General features: G+C 50.5%; 1 protein-coding gene across 1 annotated transcript in view; it reads left to right on the top strand.

The window, feature by feature from the left end:
* LOC144276261 (cholesterol 7-desaturase nvd-like) overlaps positions 1–22,599 on the top strand; it is a 46,670-nt gene that overhangs the window by 7,736 nt on the left and 16,335 nt on the right. The gene's annotated exons all lie outside the window — the stretch shown is intronic.

Here is a 22,599-nt window from a genome sequence, read left to right as displayed (position 1 = left end):
GAAGCTTCAATTCTTGGCCTCCATGACTTCCTTAAGAATTTAGGGTTCTGACCGCATTGAGAGAGGTTTATTGGCCTCACTTTAAAAGATGAGAGCTGAGGCACGGTGTATAAGTGCTCACTGCCTGGGTGAGCTTTGAATGGGGGAATGTCTGCATCTTGGATCTCCTAAACGGTGGTTTTGGTGTGTGGTTTACAAACATTCTCATCAGTCAAGTTGTGGAAGTGAATTAATATTTGGCTTTGAGGCTTGGCTGTCTGTGGCTATATCCTGTGGAGAGCTCCTTTGACCAGCTGCCTTCCTTTCTGACAATGGAGACTGTAGCTGCCCTATAAAACCTCCTCAGCACACTTGGGGTTACGATCCAAGCCTGGCCTGCGGAGCCTCTTGGCTGAGGCGTCTCCCTGTGCTGGGCCCGCTGCCCAGGGTCCCCCTCGCTCTCCCCAGCTGCTCACTGCACCCAGCTCCAGACGGCTCCAGCCCCAGCTGCACCACTCGTTCTCTGCACGGCTGCTGCTCTGCCTCCAGCTCCCTGGGCTGCTTCTCTGGCCCCCTGGCTCTGGTTGCTGCAGCTCTGCTCCCAGGACAGGTCTGCTCTGCAGGCTGCTTCTGTGACTCTGCTCCCAGCACTGACCTGCTTCCTGGGCTGCTTCTCTGGCCCCCTGGCTCTGGTTGCTGCAGCTCTGCTCCCAGGACAGGTCTGCTCTGCAGGCTGCTTCTGTGACTCTGCTCCCAGCACTGACCTGCTTCCTGGGCTGCTTTTCTGGCCCCTCTGGCTCTGGTTGCTGCAGCTCTGCTCCCAGGGCAGGTCTGCTCTCTCGGGATCTGGCATAGCTCTGCTCCCCAGCTCAGCTCAGGCCCCTGCTGTCTCCTTAGCTCAGCCCCACTCTGTCTGACCCAGCACACTGAGGATGCAGTCCTGGATCTTCCTTCTCAAACTGATCTGGTTTCCTGCCACCCACAGTCCTCAACCTGACTCCATATACGCTAAATTTAAGCAATTTTAATTAAACTTGACAAATTTGTGCCAGAGCCAGCAGATTGATGGGTAGATAAGCCTGTTGCTTCAGCCTCTGGGTTTGTTGGTATCTTATGACTTCTGGGTGGATAGCATGAAAACATTCAACTGTTCCTAAGGAACTGAATCGGGAATACAGAGACTAAAAGGATAAACACATCAGGCACTGCACGTACAAGGAACTGAGTGTCGCCACACCTCACTTCCAGGTGCCTAGAAAATCACTGGGATTCACAAAGCCTGACTTAGGCCCACGGCTTCCCTGTACAGTGAATGGGGAGAGGGAGGCACCTCAGAATGGGATTCGCAGCAGGCTACCCAGCTCCTCACCTCACCTAGCCAGTAGGAGATGCCTAGGTGAGGGGTGTGTCCTCAGCCCCACTCCCCTCATGGAGTTCAGCACATAATTCGGGGCTCCAGAAGGCGCCGGTCTCTGCTTAGGATTCTCAGTGGCAAACCCTCTCTTGGCAATAGGTGCTTATGCTGCTTTTGCAAGAAGCTGGGGATGGGGGAGAGACTTGGAGCAGGGGGACTGGATCTTGGGTCTTCCACCTTCCAGGTGAATGTGCTATCGGTCTCTCTCTTGCCCAAGGACTTGCTCATTATTTATCCACAGTGGAACAGCTTCAACAGGAGACACTGTTGGACCCCCAAAGCCCAGTGGCTAGGGGACTCATCTGAGAGTGGCAGAGCCCTGTTCAAATCCCTTCTCCCCCTCAGGCAGAGGGAGGACTTCCGGTGGGGACCCAGACATCCCAGGTGAGTACCCTAACTACTCGGCTAAAAGTTACACTTATGAGGGAGATCATCCTCCTGCTCCTTGCCCCCACCCCCACCTGTGTTCTGTGATCTCCCATGCAGGGCCCAATCCAAGAGGTGAGCTCTGAGCATGCCCACTGGAGCAGACCCGGCATGCAAGTTAGGCGACTAAACAACTCTCTTCCCCCTGTTCATGCATTGCTCTGGGGCTGGAGCCTCTGGATCTCTGGCATGGGGCTGCAGCACGCACACGTTGAGATGGAAACCTAGGAGCCTAGGGACCAATTACTGCCAAAATGTAAGCGGGGGAATAGTCCCGCTATTGTGGGGAACTTTCCTGGCTTCTGCACGACCCCGGTGAAGTGAGCTAGCGAAAGGATCTGAGTCCTCGCTCCCACTTCCTTTACCCAGTGGCCTCCCTGCCCTTGAGGACTCCCCTTCCACTCTCCTGTCTGGCAGAGTCCTCGTAACCCCAACAAGGCTGGGCCCAGGATTCCTGGCGGGCTGGACCCCCAACCCTGCTGTGGTCACCTAGGACAGGGGCTAGGGTGTCCCCACTCCGGGGTACTCTCTCTGCCCTGGGCACTTCTCTGACCCACTGACCATTACATACAAGTTAAAGCAAATGCAAGTTATTTAATCAAGAATTAATTTTAAAAAGAATAAGGAAAAATGGGAAAGGTTAAAGGAAACACAACACCCCGCTCTGTGGCTGGGAACATCACAAACAGTGTCTCTGGAACATCAGGGCAGTTCACAGTCTGCTCCTTGTAAGTCCCAGGCCCCGTCTCCGGCCGTGGCCGTGCTGCAGGGATGCTGGGGGTTGGATGCTTGCTCTGGTGGTGGCCACACGCTCTCAGGCTCTAAGTGGTAGGACCCTTCTGCCCAGTGTCGCCCCCGCCCTGTCGGGGTTACGATCCAAGCCTGGCCTGCGGAGCCTCTTGGCTGAGGCGTCTCCCTGTGCTGGGCCCGCTGCCCAGGGTCCCCCTCGCTCTTCCCAGCTGCTCACTGCACCCAGCTCCGGACTGCTCCAGCCCCAGCTCCACCACTCTGTCTCAGGACTGCTGCTGCTGCTCTGCCTCCAGCTCCCTAGGCTGCTTCTCTGGCCCCCTGGCTCTGGTCGCTGCAGCTCTGCTCCCAGGGCAGGTCTGCTCTCTCTGGGTTGTGCCTCTGGCTTTGGGGCTGCAGCTCTGCTCCCAGGACAGGGTCCGCTCTCTCGGGATCTGGCCCAGCTCTGCTCCCCAGCTCAGCTCAGGCCCCTGCTTTCTTCTTAGCTCAGCCCCACTCTGTCTGACCCAGGCAAATCCAGCTCACAGGGGGACAGGACCTCCCTGGCCTCCTGACTCCCTGATTAGCCTGCCTGCCCTGTCATTCAGGCTGACCTAAAGCATTGGCCTCTCCCCATTGTTCCTGGGGGCTGTTGGTCTCAGGGTCCTGATTCCCCATCGACCCTTCCCCCTTTTTAGTACTGGGAGCTAGCCAACCAAAACACCCCCACTGAATGTTAGTAAGGGGGCAACCGTCCCCTTACAAAAACGTAGGTGCCAAGTGACTTGAGTGCCTACAGGGCTCAGGGGCTGCTGAGCAGGGGAGCTCGGTGAATCCCAGTGGGGACTGATTCTGGGCATCTGTGAATCCAGCCCCTGAATTCTAATCACTAAAAGATCCCACCCTCAGGACCAAGGTTTCCAAAAGTCTCTTAATATGAAAGCAAAACTCTGTCTCTAGGAAACCGACTTTCTCTGTTGGGCTTGTAGCAATCCATGGCAGAAGTTTCAAGGAAAGCTGCCCCCTAGAGGCTCTTTCTTGAGGAGAATACAGAACACTTCCCCCTGCCCCCCCGTCACACTCCACACCAAATCTTACTTGGTTTCTAATCTGGGCTTGCTTTCATCAAAGGAACCAAACAGCCTTGGGCCTAATGGCAGGCAGTGTTGCCCAATTACTCACTTCACTGGAGTTTCCTTGACTTGGAGTTTCTACATGGTCATTCTAGTGGACTACAGGCCAATACCAGGCTTTCCCAAACAGAGAGCTTGTCTACCTGGTGATTTGGTGTGCGGCAAGGTGGGCTGTGACTTTACCCTGCTGTTCGCTAACTGGCCATGTGGACCCTGCTGCTTCACACTAAAAGTCCTGCACTACATCAAAGCACACAGCACTGTGGTAACATGCCCTAGGAAGCTCTCAGCGCACAGCAGCAGAGTCCTCATGGGCCGATCCCTGTTCCACAGGCTGACGTGCTGTAGAAGTTACAGCAGTGCTGAGCTGGAGCCGGTTCACACCAGTTCACCCGAACCGGTTGTTAAATTTTGAAGCAGTTTTAGAACCGGTTGTTAACCCGCTTTCCTGCAGGGGGCGCTGAGGCTTTGATGGGCTCCCGCCGGGAAGTGATGTAATTCCTCCTCCGGCCACTGGGGGCGCTGCTGCGGGAGCCATGTGGGCTGCCTCCTGGCCCTGGGCACAAGCCCTGGTGCTGCTGCTGCTCCCCTGGCCGCTGGCCCTGGGGCTGCTGCTTGGTGGGTCCCCGGCTGCTCTGCTGGGCCTGGGCTGCGTCCTACTGCTCTCCCCGTGAGCACCCACCACCCTGCCCGCAGCCAGCCCTCGTCTCCACCCACCCCCTGCCCTGCCCGCAGCCAGCCACCCCCTGCCGCACGGACCCTCTGCCCTGTCTCCAGCCAGCCCTGCACCCCCTGCCCGCAGCCAGTCCTGCACCCCCTGTCCTGTCCACAGCCAGCCCCTGCCGCATGCACCCCCTGCCCTGCCTCCAGCCACCCCCGCACCCCCTGCCCTGCCTCCAGCCACCCCCACACCCCCTGCCTGCAGCCAGCCCGTCTCCAGCCACCCCTTGCCCTGCCCACACCAGCCCCTGCCGCACCCCCTGCCCTGCCTGCAGCCAGCCCTTGTCTCCAGCCACCCCCGCACCCCCTGCCCACAGCCAGCCCCTGTCTCCAGCCAGCCCTGCACCCCCCTGCCCTGCCTGCAGCCAGCCCCTACCTCCAGTCAACCCCTGCCCTTTCTCCAGCCAGCCCCACACCCCCTTGCCTCCAGCCAACCCCGCACCCTCCTGTCTCCAGCCAGCTCCGCACCCCCTGCCCTGCCCACAGCTAGCCCCACACCCCCTTGCCTCCAGCCAACCCTGCACCCTCCTGTCTCCAGCCAGCTCCGCACCCCCTGCCCTGCCCACAGCCAGCCCCGCACCCGCTTGCCTACAGCCAACCCTGCACCCTCCTGTCTCCAGCCAGCTCCGCACCCCCTGCCCTGCCCACAGCCAGCCCCACACCCCCTTGCCTCCAGCCAACCCCGCACCCTCCTGTCTCCAGCCAGCTCCGCACCCCCTGCCCTGCCCACAGCTAGCCCCACACCCCCTTGCCTCCAGCCAACCCTGCACCCTCCTGTCTCCAGCCAGCTCCGCACCCCCTGCCCTGCCCACAGCCAACCCCGCACCCGCTTGCCTACAGCCAACCCCGCACCCTCCTGTCTCCAGCCAGCTCTGCACCCCCCTGCCCTGCCTACAGCCAGCCCCGCACCCCCTTGCCTACAGCCAACCCCGCACCCTCCTGTCTCCAGCCAGCTCCGCACTCCCTGCCTCCAGCTAGCCCTGCCCCACACCCCTGTCTGCAGCCGGCCCCACGTCCACTGGTGCCCTGCAGTTCCCGGGGCAGTAACCCTGCACACCTGCTTCAATGAGGAAGGCAGAGGGCCAGAGGTGATCGGAGCTGGAAATGTATGACTGGGAACAAGGGCACATAGCACTCTAGTCTGGCAGGGATCCTCCTCAAACCCCTTGTGGGGCCTTCGGAGCACAGTCAGTCACTGCCCACCAGAGCTTCCACATACAGCCTGCAGCACATGAGTGACAATGTCCTAATTGCAGGACTCTTATCTCCTGAAGGCAAATGTAATTGCCAGAGGAACTCCGCTTACATGCCTGCCTCTCCCCCATCTCAACCACCCCACGCCAGACCTCTATCACTAAATACTTGGAATTCCCCAGGAAGCAGAAACCTTGACTAGTAGCATTCCCCTTACACCCACTGGGGGTAAACATTTGCCCTGTGTAAAACAGCAGCTGGTTTTATCTCATTCCACAAATGGCATTCTGCCCAACTCAGCTGCCTTCCAGCTGAGCCTCCTCGCAGCCCGCAGCTGGTGCGGATGCAGTCATGCTAGCAGCTCAGAAGGTGGGGCAGCTGCAGGAGAAGGGGAGCAGTGGGTTGTGGTGCTGTCAGAATGGCAGGTTATCTTTGTACAGCTTTCCTTTCATTTGGCCCAGGTGGCCCAGTGTCTCTGCTTAGCCTGGGCCTGGCAAAGACAGGACTAAGCATCCTTAGGGGCCAGACAGGAGGAGATGCTAGCAGTGTAGCGGGGGTGGGGGGTAGAGGGAATGGTGCCTGCCCCTGTCCAGTGAGCTTGTCTCCCCTTGGTTAGAGGTCTGTGAGCTGGGAGGCAAGTTTCTCACTTTTGTAGCTGATGTTGGGACCAGTTCTCTGTGGACCTTGCTGCAGAGCGCTTTACATGGGGCTGCCTTGGGAGATCAGCTGGCAATTACAGCAGGGGCAGAAAGAACCTGTCTCTGCCTGGTTATGGCAGCGGCTGCCAGAGGGAGCACACTGGACTCCTATCTGGCAAGGTGTGGACAGCAAGCCCGGGGTGTGGGGGAAAACTCTGAGGGAAAGAGGAATACCTCATCCTGCCACTAAACGTAAGTGGTGGGACCCACCAAGGTGGAGAAGAAGCTCTGTCATAGGGGAGGTTCCCTCTGTGACGTTCTGTGCCTCGTGGGAGCACCCTGGCCCCCCCCCGTGTTCATCCTTGTAGAGTGATTATGTGATATCCAGTATAGGGTTTGTCACGCTGGGTGTCTTTGGGGAGCTCATGGTGCACTGAGCATTGTTGTAGCAATGTTGTGGTAGTTGTTGTTGTAGTAATATAGTGATGTTATAGGTTGTAGTTTCATGTATATAGTTATAAGGCTGAAAATGTGTCCTCATGGTTTAAAACATGGCCCAGGAGTGGAGGTTCTCACAGCAGAACAGGGTCAGGCTGGCTCCCAGAGTCAAGGATTGGAGTGACTTAGCAGATCACCAGTCCAGATAACACCAGAGGGGAATGTCACACCCTCCCTCCTTAGTTTTCCAAGACTGGGTTTTCTTTTCAGTTTGTGTCTCCATTGACTTTAGTGGGCCACCCTTGTCTTTCACGGGCTTGTACAATGGTAGGTGCTTGGAATTGGTTTTTTGTGATCAACTAGCCTGGGACATGCCCCTCCCTGCCAGATTGCTTCCCCACACTGCTATGAGGTGATGCTGTAGTTGCATCCTGGTTACAATTACAATGTTCTACACTTAGGGCTTTCTTCACGTACAGTGGTGCAGCTTTAGTGAAGACACTACACCAATGAGAGACCTTCTCCCATTGGCATAGTTAATCCACCTCCCCGAGAGGCAGGAGCTATGCTGATGGGAGAAGCTCTCCTGGCAACATAGCACTGTCTACATGGGGGGTTGGTATAGGACTATGCCGCTCAGGGATGTGGCTGGTTAAACCCGTCTAGGTCTGTAGCATAGGCCTGGTTATAGACACATGACTACACAATCTGTACACAATTCTCCTACTGACCATTAAATTCAGAACATTACACCTTTTAAAGACATTACTTGACATATGTCTACACAATAACATGATATACAACCAGTTGATTCAACTGCTTAATCTTTGGAGTTCAGACCCTCTGGCCTCCCTTATGGGTGTCTGGAACCTGATAGATTCACAAAGGGAAAGGAACCCAGGGGATTTTTTTTGCTTTGATTACACAGAGGAAGTTGTGATTCTCTTTCAAAAACCAGCTGGTCAGTTACCAGATTAAGGGTTAGGTGCATCTGGAATTTTACACTTCAAAGAATCCAGAGAGATCTAATTTATTGCAGATGTAAGACGTGTCAGGATGAGCTCCACCCTGACATCTGGTGGTGAGGTGTGGCAAGTTGTGGAAAAGAACTTCAGGGGCTGATCTCATTTGCATAGGCACACCCACCCCGCCTAGAATGAGGCCATAGCTGCCCAAATTGGTCACTTTGGCTGCTGTGAGATCCCCAGTGTCTCTGTTATTGGGGCAGGAAGAATACATTGTTATTACCCTGATTATGGGAACTGTGCTTGGAACTGTACTTGGCCTTTTGTTATGATGGAGGGACTCACCATCACCTAAGTAGCACTCGCTAGGCAAGGGTCATGGGTTTTAAAACTCTGGGACTGGAGAGAGGCTGGGGATAAGTATTAATACTTGGTGGCATGGGCCCCTTGGTAAGGGCCTTACATGCTAATTGCACTTCCTTCTCTCTCCACTGTGGAATATCAGAGCTAATTTTGATTCCATTAGGAATCTAGTTACAGGCTGCTGAGCTCACTTTGGGCTAATGATGCACTAGCATTAAGGCTCCCCTACTGCAAGCTGAACTGACCAAGAGCTGAAATCACTGAGTGTTGTGTTAAGTAGTGGGGGACCCTGAAGATATATTGTGGAGCAGTTTGTGGGATGGCTGGAGTTCCTTGTGGACAGGCCGGTGGAGCAGTTCGTAGGACGGTGGGAGCTGCTTGTAGGCCGCAGAGCAGTTTGTGGACCAGCTGGTGGAGCAGTTTGTGGGACAGCGGGAGCTGCTTGTGGGCTGCGGAGCGGAGCTGAGCGAAGGAGTTTGTGGGGCGGCTGGCGGAGCGAAGCGAAGGCCTATGGAGCTGTGGGGCGGTCAGCTTCAGATCATGTAAGGTGCCTCTTACCCCCGTCCCATCTCCACCCAGGTTGGGAGGTAAAGCTCCGCAGATAAACTTTCGAACTCTGGGGCTGCCCTGACCAGGGACAGAGACTTTTGGATCATTGGACTTTTGGGACTCTGGGTGATTTGGGGTTACTGGACTCAAGAACCAAAGAGAAAGGGGCATGCCCCAATTTGCTTGGGATGGGTTTTTTGCTCATGGGTTGTGTTATGAATCCTGTTGGTGGTGTTTCCCCAACATAATGCCACATTGTTTCTCTCTGTTATTAAAAGGCTTTTTGCTACACTCAGACTATGTGCTTGCGAGAGGGGAAGTATTGACTCTTGGAGGCGCCCAGCGGGGGTGGTATATATTTGTCCCAGGTCACTGGGTGAGCCGGTTTGCATTGTGTTATTGGAATGGATCCCCTAGATATTGAACCCAGCCCTTGTTGCTGCCGACTCTGACGGGCAGAAGGGTTACACACAAAAGCAGGGCCTCCTTTAGCAACTTAATGCCATGAGTGTGAATTACTTACGTAGGAAGGAAGTGAAGCCAGTACTTCGGGCTCTAAGGCTATGTCTACACTGCCCTGCAATTTGGAGTACAGTAGAACCCTATTTATCTGACCCTCCATTATCCAGCTCTCCCTGTTAATGGAACTACCAGGGCACACATATCCAGAAGCGGGCGATCTCTCCAGTGGCCACTAGTTGGTGCTGCAGCAGAGCACTTTCCCATTTTCTTGATTATCTGAATTTTTGATTATCCGAATTTTTGATTATCCGATCTGGCCCTGATCCCAGTTCGATCAGATAAACAGGGTTCTGCTGTATAGTGAATAGCAGTGTGCACTAAAGTGCTGCACTGTAACTTCCCCATGTGGACGCTGCAGATGCAAACTAAAAGCTTCCTGGTTAGTATTAATATAGCCCCATTTGAAGAGGACGATGTTAAGGCAAACTAGGGGCTGTTTAGTTCATGCCCATAGTGTCCGCACGGGGGAGTTACAGCGCAGCACTTTGGTGTGCACTGCTATTCACACCCCCGTAGTCTGAACTGCAGGGCAGTGTAGACAAGCCCTAAGGCACGCTCATAAAAAATGCAAGAGTGTGAGTAAACAATGTCCACTCAACAAGGGTAGAAAGATGGTTTAAGTACTTGGCCCTGAATGGTGGTAGGAGCTGTACCAGTCAACTGCTCTCTTCTTACTTCCACGCCAAGGGCTTGATAGAAACAGGCTCATAAAAGACCGGCTGGGTTCTGACTAAAACTAAATGTCCCTCTCGCTATCCAAGGCAAATGGGCAGCGGGGCATTGGGTCACTGTCTGCCCCTAAGTCAGCTGGTCATGTTCATGTTGGGCCCAGCATGCAAGCTGCTCCACCCTGCACACTGGTTCTCTAGTGTTAGCATTCTAGACAGAATGTTCAGGCTTGCTGGGATGGAGAAGAAAGGGATTCCTCTCCCCTCTCCACTCAGACAGGAATTCGGACAAAACTCCAAGCACAAAATCTCTTTCTGGTTGTGGCTCTTTAACTTTGCTACAAGCTAAACTGGGAACAACGTACAATTCCGTAAAACCCTGGAATTAATGCAGACAGGGTATCGGTGCAAACGAGCCTCAGTAATCCATCATTGTTTTTGCTGCAATTAATACCTGGCCAAGAAGGCTGGGCAGAGCGTGTGATGAAGGTGGCGTGTGCTGAGGAAAAATTCCACTTGTACGGGATTTTGGACGCACACCTTAGGTGTTCCCAGATAAAACTCCCACCATCTGAATTTAAATAAGGAACATCCTTGCACGTAACACACCATGTCAGTAAGTGCTATACGTCAAATCCTGCCATTAACATGCTTGGGTGTGGACAACAGCGGTCTAACGTTGAGGTCTGTTGCTCACTTGTGATGGTTTTCACTGCACTTCCCTATTTCCTATTTTCCTACCTTAGGTGGCAGTGTCTCCATTCAGCCCCCAAGAGCCATTCTTACCCTGCTAGCCATGCTAAGTGATCACTTTCCCTCCGGCAGCCTTGCCGCTAATGGACTCCCAACAAATCCATAGATCTCACTGAAGTTTTTTTTAAAAAAATAACCAGCTGTTGGTGGCAAGAGCTATTTACGAGAAAGTACTGCAGAATGTATAAGAATCCTTCTCACTGTGCCTGTATCATCCTGAACTCATTCTCCAGCTTCAGAAAACTTAAAAATGATCTCCAGTAATCTCTGGGACAGACCCAGCTGAATAAAGTAGCTGTCCTTAATGTGCATCAAGACCATACCAGGGAACTAGATATAAATAAGATTGCTGACAGTTTCAGCCAGAAAGCTACAGTGAGACATAATGTCTTTAAACTGGGACGTTAGTGAAGACAGCTTGTAGGTGATTGCGATGATTTTAATATACTGTAATTCATAATGTAATTATGTCATCCATAATAATTTAATCTACTAATAATTTAATAATTTAACATAGTAGATACCAATGATAGACACATCCAGTAACTAGACTATGAAAGAAGTGTATAAATATGCTGAAAATAGCCTCTCCCCCCAAAACTGGCAGAGAGCCGCCCCTCCCCAAAAACACACACCTCTCCAAAAGCTCCCACCGACAAAAACAAAAGTCAGCGCAGCGCCTATGCCCACTTACCACAGTGACTGTGTCAATAAGCAAGAGCTCTGTTCCTGATCAGAGAGAAGCCAGAAATTCAACCTCTAATGTGCCAGTCCAGAGCTTTCTAGGAAATGTCCTGGCTGCTGCTTTGGTTAGCAGTCAGAGTGATGGAAACCTGCGTAAACAGTTCTTGCTAACTGATACCATGCAGAATAGTCTGAGCTATTAGCTGGCACTTCACATCTGTTTCCTGAACTCTTGCAGGGGGAGTCTGATGACCCCTAGCACCTGGAAACTTGCTTGCAACAGAGGTGAACAATCTAGGCATTTGCGGGCTTAGTCTATATTAGACAAACTGTACCAGTGTAACTGGATCAATAGTAAACTCTTTGAGTCACATCATGGCAAACCAGTTTCAATGAGCTTAAGAAAGTAACTTGCCAACAGGGACGGCGAGTTGTGTGGTCCCGTGAGGCCTGTGCTCCAGGAATATTCAGACACGGGGGCCCGGCTCCACCAATGTTCAGGGCTGGATCTCTCTCCCGGCCCCACCTGCTGGCCCGGGGACCCCACCGCCAGCACAGTGGGGCTAAAGCAGCTTCCTACCCGCCCTCGCTCGATGCCACTCCCAGAAGTAGCTGGCACGTCTGTGTGCCCCTGAGGGGTGTCTCCGCATGCTGCCCCCACCCCGAGCGCTGCCTCTGCTATTGGAACTGGGCCAATGGGAGCTGTGGGGGTGATGCCTGTGGGCAGTGGTGCACGGAGACCCCCAGCCCCCACCCCGCCTAGGAGCCACTGCCAGTGTGTGTGTGGGCCGCTTTTGGGAGCCGCCCGAGGGAATTGCTGCACCCGAACTCCCAGCCCAGAGCCCGCACCCTGCACCCAAACTCCCTCTGAGCCCGACCCTTCACCCCTCCCGCACCCAAACACCCTCCCAGAGCCTGAACCCCCTCCTGCACCCAAACTTCCTGCCAGAGCCTGCACCCCAAACCCTCTCCCACACCCAAACTCCCTCCCAGAGCCTTAGGCAGGTGTGTGTGTGGGGGGGAGGACTTGGATCCGATCTGGACACCATCAAAAATTATACAAACCTGCTGCCCCCTGCGTACCAAGTTAAGTTAAAGCCATTTCAGCAAGATTTGAACCTGTTTAACTCAGGGAGTCACTGGCTTAAACTTCACTGAAACCAGTTTCAATGAGGCTTAAAGTCAGTAACGTGCCTCTACATCAGGGGTTTGTGCTGATGTAATTTAAAAAGTCACACCAATGCAACTTGCCTAATAGGACAGGGCCCTGGTCTTGTAAGCAGTAGTGTCCAAATCTTGTTTTTCCTGCATGTTGTTTGCAACTTCTGGCCCTCTTGTCTGACAAGGGGCAGTGGAAGGCTGGGTTACTAGGCGGCCTATGTTGTGCAGCAGCCATCATGAGTAATTAGCAGACGAGGAGCTAAAGACATTGGTACTGTGTATTTGTACTGTACCTACCAGAGAACTCATAAGTTATGTTGACAACAGAGAGAACCTGAGAATTGGCAATGGCTGAACAGTGATGTCTAGTCCAGGACTAGTTAGTTCCATGGCTCACTCTCTGGTCACCAAAGTGCTACCTCTCTGACTTGGCCTAGCATGCTCTCAGGAGGGTCTCTAAGGCACCTGGGTAGCAGCATGGCATATTGGGTCAGGTGTAGGAAGGGAAGGAGAAGGCAAGGGGTGCATGGAAGCGATTGAGGTGGGGTTGAGGAGAGTAGGCTTGTTAAGACAGCTTTAACAAGATGGAGCCAGGGACCTATAGACGAGACAGCCTGACTTCCATACCTGGGAAGCTACTAGAGCAATGTATAAAACATTCAGTTTGCAAACACCTGCAGGATAAGGGGTGATCACTAGCTGCCAGCCTGGATTTACCAAGAACAAATCATGCCAAACGAGCTTGATTTCCTTCTTCGACGGGGTAACTGGTTTGGTGGATAGGGGGAACGTGGTGGACAGAATATAATTGGACTTCAGCACGGCTTTTGACACAGACCCACGTGACATTCTGATAAGTAAGCTGAAGAAATGCAGGCTTGGTGGAACTACCATTAAGTGGATACAAAATTGGTTAAATAACCACGAAGAGTAACTATTAATTGGATGATGTCAGATTGGAGGGAGGTCTCAAGTGGGGTTTCACAGGGATTTGGTCTGGTTCCGGTGTTGCATAACATCTTTATTAATGGTCTGGATGTAGGTCTAGAGAGCACACTTATCAAATTTGCAGATAACTCAAAGCTAGGGGGGTTGCCAACACTTTGGAGGATAGAGCTACAATTCAGAGGGATCTTGATAAATTGGAGAACTGAGCTATAGACGACACAATGAAGGACAACAAAGATTCAACAAAGGCAAATGTCAGGTGCTACACTTAGGGAAGAAAAACGAAATGCACCTATACAGAAAATGGGGGAGAACTAGCTTGGCAGCAGTACTGCTGAGAAAGCTCTGGGAGCGGTGGTGGATCACAACCTCAACATGAGTCAGCAACACAATGCTATTGCAAAAAAAGCAAATGCAGTTTTAGGTTGCATTAACAGAGGCATAGCTTGCAAGTCACAGGAGGTCATAGTACCGCTCTACTGGGCACTGGTTAGGCCTCAGCTGGAGTACTGTGTCCAATTTTGGTCACCAATGTATAGAAAGGATGTGGAGAAATGGAAAGGATCCAGAGGCGAGCAACAAAGATGATCAAAGGGATGGAATGTAAGCCATATAAGCAAAGGTTGAAGGAACTGGGTATATTTAGTTTGGAAAAGGAGCAGATTAAAGAGGGACACAAGTCTTCAAATACTTGAAAGGCTGCCATAAAACAGATGGAGAAAAGTTGTTCTCTCTTGCCACAGAGGACAGGACAAGAGACAATGGGTTCAAACTACAGCACAGCAGATTTAGATTAAATCCCAGGAAAAACTTCCTAGCTGCAAGAACAGTAGGACAATGGTACAGACGCCAAGGGGGGTTGTGGAAGCTCCTTCACTGGAGGTTTTCATAAAGAGGCTGGAGCCATCTGCCTTGGATGGTTTAGTCACAACAAATCCTGCATCTTGGCAGGGGGCTAGAATAGATGACCTTTGCAGTCCCTTCTAACCCTGTGATTCGATGATTCTACAGGTGTTATGCAAGGACTTATCATGCTACTCCATTTTGAGCACAAGGTGGAGATCCTGCTTCGCAAGCTAGTAAACTGACCTGTTCACACAATGCTCCCTCTGGCATTCTGTCTACTTCACTTCTGATGTAATGCTTTGCAGAGCTCCGTAGTTGTGTATTGGCTCTATCTAAATAAAAATTGTATACGTTAAATATTAATAAATGGCTCACGGTTTGCAAAGTGTCCCGAACACACACTGTCACCTGCATAAACAGCAAATCAAAGGTAACTAAGGAGAGGAGTCAGGTCATAGAGCTGTCGTTACAGCACCTGCATGGAAAAGGTAACTGTGTCTGAAGGCTTAACCTTTACCTCCAAAGAACGTCTCTGCTGCTTTTCTGATGTGTACAATACAGGCCTCCTTGACTGCTTAGGTTTCCAGTCACTTGTCTCCAGTGGCATTTCTGGTGTTGGTTTGCCAGAGGAGATAGGACTTGAATTTCTTGTGGGCATGGAAGAAAGCTCAGCTTTTTTCCCTTCTCTTGGTCCTTCCCTACTCCGCCCTCCCCACACACAGCCTAGCACAGTTCGCCTCTAAAAGAAAATAAACATAGCTGTTATCTGTCAAAATTATAATCAATAAAAACTGAATTCTGCCAAGCCTTCTTATCCCACTGCAACAGAGCGATCCTTAGCTTTGGGGTTTCAGGCTCCTTGAGGAAAAGTTGTTCTTGGAATCCAGGTTACCTTTGTTGTTCAATTCTGAACTCTTCTGCTGCTTTAAAATCCCAGAGCTTGTTTGGGATAATTCAACCCAGACGACTATATTTTTCATCTGGCAAGCGAGGTGTATGGAACAGTCATATCTCCTAATGGGTTTAGAGTATTGTCACTTACTCATAGTTATTTTTCTATGTGAGTTGCTTCAGAAAAATCTCTTCTAATGCTGGAAGTTGAATACAAGGTGAGTATCAGCAGACAAAGTCTCACTACGATTGTTCTGCCCATCCATGTAGAAAGCGGCATCAATCCAAAGAAGCTTCGTTTTGTTTCCACAGACATCCCCACTGTGGAGTAGGTAACTGTCAGGCCTTGTGGATTCGCTTCTCTGTCTACCATTAGAAAGGAACCAATTTCCTGATACTGGATCAGTGGTATTTACTTCAGCAGAGCCCTTAGAGTTAAGATTACTGTGATTGCTCCATCTCCCTTGGGGTCAGTAGAGGCTGAGAGGCAAGTAGATAACTACTGATCTTTACCTATTTCTGGATTGCCAGGCTAGTACCAATCATTTTAGGGCTCTGGCACTGGAGTGGGGTTAGTTTTGTACTGGGTACTCCTAACTTCAGGGGTTACATGGATTTCCCTCACAAATGCCTTCAACTCCCAGGCCAGAAGTTTGTTCCTTTTATTTCCTCTTGTTTCTGCTGAGAGCATCTGAGTGAGCTTCAACTTGATCTGTTTAATAAGGTATTTTATTTCCCTCTTGTATCATAAAACCGGGAGAAACTTTCTTTGTAACTCTTTGTTCATGTAACTTTCTCGCCTCTTTGCTCAAGCTTTCCCATCCCATTCCTCCTCTCGCTGACCTCTCCTTGACACCTTCCCTGCCTGGCAATGCCCTTTTAATACTGTAAAAGTCAAAGTAATGAAGTGCAAAGCTTCTTCATTGCTGTCTGGATTTGGGGAGTAACTTTAAACATTGCAGACTAACCGTAGTTTCATCAAGCTCACCTCGTAAATGGGAGCAGACTAGTGCTTGTTCCAGCCATGCAGCTTTCAGCTCATTACAGGAGAACGTGCGCTGAGAGCCGTGCCCCTCTGTGGGCAAAAGAAATAAGTAAAATCTTTATCGTTCGGAGTAGGAGCTCTCCAGCTTCTTCCCGTGGCCTCTCTCAGGCTGCCAGAGCTCTTCTCTGGGTTGTCTCTTCCTGTTCCCACTTGCAGGGATTTGTCCCCTACACTGCAAGCTTCTGGCCTCTCAGAGGGCAGTGTCTACTGGGTCACTCTCCCCCATTCATTTCCATGCAGGGTTCCCAGGGTATGAGATGGGGAGTGGCGCCAACCACCGTGTCAGCTCTTCCCCTGCTCCTGTGAAGACCATCTGTCTGTACGCAGCCACTGAGAGGGTGAAAAGCAGAGAAGTGTTTTTATAACACAGACTTTCTGGCCTTCAGTGCCCCTGGAAATTGTATTGAATATCCTTCTCTCCAAGACTCTGTTGGAACTGGGGAGGCAAACAGGGTTTTCCTGTCTGTCAGGAAGATTGTTTCATTTTAAATTTAAGAAAAAGTATCTGCTGGTACTAGTTAGATATAACCTGTATCTATTGCTTTCGCTCTCTGTATTCTGTTCAACGTGTACTATTTTCTTAGCCCAGAGAAACATCATACCACAATGAAATATTTCTGTGAAAGACCTCTCTTATCCTCTCTGACTGAAACAGGCAGTTCCCCAAAAGTCAAGGGATTAAGCAGAGATGAGGGAAGCCAGAACTCAAACTCTATCCCCAATCCCACTATAGACTAGAACTAACTTGCCATAAAAAACTGCTGCTGTTTAGTTCGGTCTTGGAAATTCACCACTACAAGTTCAGCAAGTAATTTTGCACTTGGGTACGTTTTTGTTTCTCTGAGGAATGGGAATCATAGAATCATAGAATATCAGGGTTGGAAGGGACCCCTGAAGGTCATCTAGTCCAACCCCCTGCTCGAAGCAGGACCAATTCCCAGTTAAATCATCCCAGCCAGGGCTTTGTCAAGCCTGACCTTAAAAACTTCCAAGGAAGGAGATTCCACCACCTCCCTAGGCAACGCATTCCAGTGTTTCACCACCCTCTTAGTGAAAAAGTTTTTCCTAATATCCAATCTAAACCTCCCCCACTGCAACTTGAGGCCATTACTCCTCGTTCTGTCATCTGCTACCATTGAGAACAGTCTAGAGCCATCCTCTTTGGAACCCCCTTTCAGGTAGTTGAAAGCAGCTATCAAATCCCCCCTCATTCTTCTCTTCTGCAGGCTAAACAATCCCAGCTCCCTCAGCCTCTCCTCATAAGTCATGTGTTCTAGACCCCTAATCATTTTTGTTGCCCTTCGCTGGACTCTCTCCAATTTATCCACATCCTTCTTGTAGTGTGGGGCCCAAAACTGGACACAGTACTCCAGATGAGGCCTCACCAATGTCGAATAGAGGGGGACGATCACGTCCCTCGATCTGCTCGCTATGCCCCTACGTATACATCCCAAAATGCCATTGGCCTTCTTGGCAACAAGGGCACACTGCTGACTCATATCCAGCTTCTCGTCCACTGTCACCCCTAGGTCCTTTTCCACAGAACTGCTGCCTAGCCATTCGGTCCCTAGTCTGTAGCGGTGCATTGGATTCTTCCGTCCTAAGTGCAGGACCCTGCACTTATCCTTATTGAACCTCATCAGATTTCTTTTGGCCCAATCCTCCAATTTGTCTAGGTCCTTCTGTATCCTATCCCTCCCCTCCAGCGTATCTACCACTCCTCCCAGTTTAGTATCATCCGCAAATTTGCTGAGAGTGCAATCCACACCATCCTCCAGATCATTTATGAAGATATTGAACAAAACCGGCCCCAGGACCGACCCCTGGGGCACTCCACTTGACACCGGCTGCCAACTAGACATGGAGCCATTGATCACTACCCGTTGAGCCCGACAATCTAGCCAGCTTTCTACCCACCCTATAGTGCATTCATCCAGCCCATACTTCCTTAACTTGCTGACAAGAATACTGTGGGAGACCGTGTCAAAAGCTTTGCTAAAGTCAAGAAACAATACATCCACTGCTTTCCCTTCATCCACAGAACCAGTAATCTCATGATAAAAGGCGATTAGATTAGTCAGGCATGACCTTCCCTTGGTGAATCCATGCTGGCTGTTCCTGATCACTTTCCTTTCATGCAAGTACTTCAAGATTGATTCTTTGAGGACCTGCTCCATGATTTTTCCAGGGACTGAGGTGAGGCTGACTGGCCTGTAGTTCCCTGGATCCTCCTTCTTCCCTTTTTTAAAGATTGGCACTACATTAGCCTTTTTCCAGTCATCCGGGACTTCCCCGGTTCGCCACGAGTTTTCAAAGATAATGGCCAATGGCTCTGCAATCACAGCCGCCAATTCCTTCAGCACTCTCGGATGCAACTCGTCCGGCCCCATGGACTTGTGCACGTCCAGCTTTTCTAAATAGTCCCTAACCACCTCTATCTCCACAGAGGGCTGGCCATCTCTTCCCCATTTTGTGATGCCCAGCGTAGCAGTCTGGGAGCTGACCTTGTTAGTGAAAACAGAGGCAAAAAAAGCATTGAGTACATTAGCTTTTTCCACATCCTCTGTCACTAGGTTGCCTCCCTCATTCAGTAAGGGTCCCACACTTTCCTTGGCTTTCTTCTTGTTGCCAACATACCTGAAGAAACCCTTCTTGTTATTCTTGACATCTCTCGCTAGCTGCAGCTCCAGGTGCGATTTGGCCCTCCTGATTTCATTCCTACATGCCCGAGCAATATTTTTATACTCTTCCCTGGTCATATGTCCAACCTTCCACTTCTTGTAAGCTTCTTTTTTATGTTTAAGATCCGCTAGGATTTCACCGTTAAGCCAAGCCGGTCGCCTGCCATATTTACTATTCTTTCGACTCATCGGGATGGTTTGTCCCTGTAACCTCAACAGGGATTCCTTGAAATACAGCCAGCTCTCCTGGACTCCTTTCCCCTTCAAGTTAGTCCCCCAGGGGATCCTGGCCATCCGTTCCCTGAGGGAGTCGAAGTCTGCTTTCCTGAAGGTTAAGTGATTTGTCCAAGATTATATAGCAAACCTTTCTCAGAACTAAGATTGGAACATGGCCCTGTGGTTAATCCACAGTGCCTCTGGGGCAACTCATGCAACTTCCGTCTCAATCTGCCTGTTTGTAGAGTGGGCTAACAATGCTCACTTGGCTCTATCAGCATTCATTTGTAGATCTGCAGAGCGTCTATCTAGGTGCTAAATCTCTAGAACAAAAGTAATATTCCCATTTTACAGAGGTGGAGACTGAGAGGCTGATTAATATGGGTGTGTGCACAGCTGCTGACTTCTGTTTTTGCCGGTGGGTGCTTTCCACCATCTGGTTTCAATGTGCACCAAGTACAAGTCCTCCCATACAGATCTGCAAGGCTCGGCACTGGTGTCATCAACCCCTCTGAAATATCTGGGGCATCTCCAAGAGACTGAGATGACCCTGTCTTGACTGCCCACAGATACAGGATGATGCCACGTACCATCTCCTTAACAGATGTTGTTGCAGTACCTGAAACATAAATATGCCGCTGGCTTAGTCTGGAATAATGCTGCTGGGAAGAGGAGAGGCTGCGAGTGGAGCTAGCTGAGACCTCTTCTCTAGCTGCTGTCCATCAAGGGCAACCGCCCCCTGCTCATCACGGGGAGGGCAGGGTATGGGATTCACCACTAATCCTGGACAAATACCTGCTGCCCATAGCTTGCCAGGACCCGACATCCTTTCCTGTCTGACAGAGATCAAGCCAGACCAATGTGCGCTCACATTACACAACATGCATACCTATCTGCGTAGTGGTCAGCTTCCTCTGGCTGCAGTTTGGTGCCATCTTATGGCTAAACAGCATACCCAGAGTAATCCCACCTGTGTTCTTCTATGGCTGCCCTTGCAGTAGAGAAGGGAAAGGAAGCTTCCATTCTGAAATCAGGGTTTTTCCATTAGGACCCTGAGTGTGTACGTAAAGTTATTTTGTATCCACTCCCCCAGCAATGCTGGGACAGTCACTTAGAATGTGTAATTCTTTCATGCATGCCAGCATCCCTAAACAGATGAAAGACTTGCATAACTTTATTTAAAAGATTGCCCCCACTCCCTTTCCTGGGGTGGGTCTAAGACCCCTCAGTTATCCTACTCAGACACCTCCCGCATCACCATTTAATTCATTTTCCACTCTAAGCCAATGGCCATATGGGCAGGGGGGGCTCCTCTCCAACTATTGTTATGTGGTTTGTTTTTTTCCTTAAAACTAACCTCCCCTTTTCCCAATCAAACTTTACTGCTGTGTGGCTCTCATTCCCCCATCCTATCCCCCATTCCCTCCCACAAAAAGCCCCTCACTTTTATAAACCCAGGACTGGGTACTTGAGATTACACCTTCCTAAACGTGAGTTGTATTTGAGTTTGGATTGATCTTCCATGGAAAGTAGTGTGATCCCCTTTGTTAGTATGTTTTAAAACTAGACTAGACAAAGTCATTAGAGGAACAATTCTGCATTTGCTTCTTGTCCCATCTCTCATTCTCATGGAAGACAACTACCACAGTACAGGTCCATCCAATCTATAACCTACATGGTCAATTCCAACCAAACTTGATCAAAATATTGTTTATAATAAATCAAACATCTCCCTCGAGTGAAAATGAGCATAGTAAATGTGTAAAGGCCATGATTAAAGTTAGTTAAAAATTTCTGTGAACTTTTAGAAATGAAAATACCTTCTTGACCAATTTTTTTTCCCATCAAATAAAAGGCCTTTGAAACTGAACAAAACAATTACATTTCTTTAGGAACTTTTTGTGAATATGTATGTAACCCTTCTGCCCATCAGAGTTGGCAGCAACAAGGGCCGGGTTCAGTATCTAGGGGATCCATTCCAATAACACAATGCAAAACCGGCTCGAGCCCCCACCCAATGACCTGGGACAAATATATACCACCCCTGCTGGGCGCCTCCAAGAGGCAATACTTCCCCTCTCGCAAGCACAGAGTCTGAGTGTAGCAAAAAGCCTTTTAATAACAGAGAGAAACAATGTGGCATTATGTTGGGGAAACACCACCAACAGGATTCATAACACAACCCATGAGCAAAAATCCCACCCCAAGCAAATTGGGGCGTGTCCTTTGGTTCTTGAGTCCAGCAACCCAAATCACCCAAAGTCCCAAAAGTCCAGCGACCCAAAAGTCTCTGTCCCTGGTCAGGGCAGCCCCAGAGTTCAAAAGTTTATCTGCAGAGTTTTACCTCCCAACCTGGGTGGAGATGGGGGGGAGGGGAGAGTAAGGGGCACCTTACATGGTCTAAAGCTGATGGCCCCACCTCTCCATGGGGCTCCGCTCTGCCAGCCACCCCATGGGCTGCTCTAGGCATCCAACAAACTGCTCTGCTCCACCAGCCGCTGCGCTCCGCTCACCGTCCCTCAAACTGCTCTGCTCCACCAGCCGCTCCGCTCTGCTCGCCGTCCCACAAACTGCTCCGCCATATGTCTTTAGGCTCTCCCGCTACTTAACACAACACTCAGTGATTTCAGCTCTTAGTAAGCTTAGCTCTTTTGTGATTTCAGCTTGTAGTAGGGGAGCCTCAGTGCTGGTGCACCATTAGGCCAAAGCGAATTCAGCTCAGCAGCCTGTAATTAGACTCCTAATAGAATCAAAATTAGCTCTGATGATATTCTACAGTGGAGAGAGAAGGAAGTGCAATTAGCATGTAAGGCCCTCACCAGGGGACCCAGACTACCAAATATTAATACCTATCCCCCAGCCTCTCTCAATTCACAGAGTTTTGGAACCCATGTCCCTTGCCTAGCGAGTGCTATTTAGTTGATGACGAGACCCTCCATCATAACAAAAGGCCAAGTGCAGTTCCACTGTCCTTGATTCCCATAATCAGGGTAATAACAATTTATTCTTCCTGCCCCAATAACAGAGACACTGGGGATCCCACAGCAGCCAAAGTGACCATTTGGGCAGCTATGGTCTCATTCTAGGCGGGGTGGGTGTGCCTATGCAAATGAGATCGGCCCCTGAAGTTCTTTTCCACAACTTGCCACACCTCACCACCAGATGTCAGGGTGGAGCTCATTCTGACTCTGCTTACATGTATATGTGTGTTTAAACCAGCTTTTAAATCATGATGGCCCGGAGGATCTGCTTCTTAGGAATTATATCTACTAAGGCTTGCTTCTGTGGCTTATGCCAAACTGGGATTTCCCTCGATTTTGGGCCACCTGTACATACCTCACATCAGACATTAGCTTTTAGACTCGAAATAGCTGTAGAACTGGTTGGCTTCAGCACTCCGAAGGTTATGCAGGTTCACTGTAAACTGCAATATGAAACTGGAGACAAGTTAATAAAGGATTATACTGAACATCTGCAATGCTGGCCTGGTCTCCTGATGACATCCTGAAAATGACCCTTTTGACATTGGGATAGAAAGGTGAGCTCTGATTCTCTGGATAGCAATGGGCAGATGTGCTCCTGTAGGTCAATAGGACCAAGTATGGAGTCTGTCTTACCATCTGGGATACTCCTTGATAC

Source organism: Eretmochelys imbricata, chromosome 16 (genome assembly GCF_965152235.1).
Source record: "Eretmochelys imbricata isolate rEreImb1 chromosome 16, rEreImb1.hap1, whole genome shotgun sequence".
NCBI lineage: Eukaryota > Metazoa > Chordata > Testudines > Cheloniidae > Eretmochelys > Eretmochelys imbricata.
Note: the sequence above shows the minus strand (reverse complement) of the source record. Positions and strands in the feature narration are given on the sequence as shown.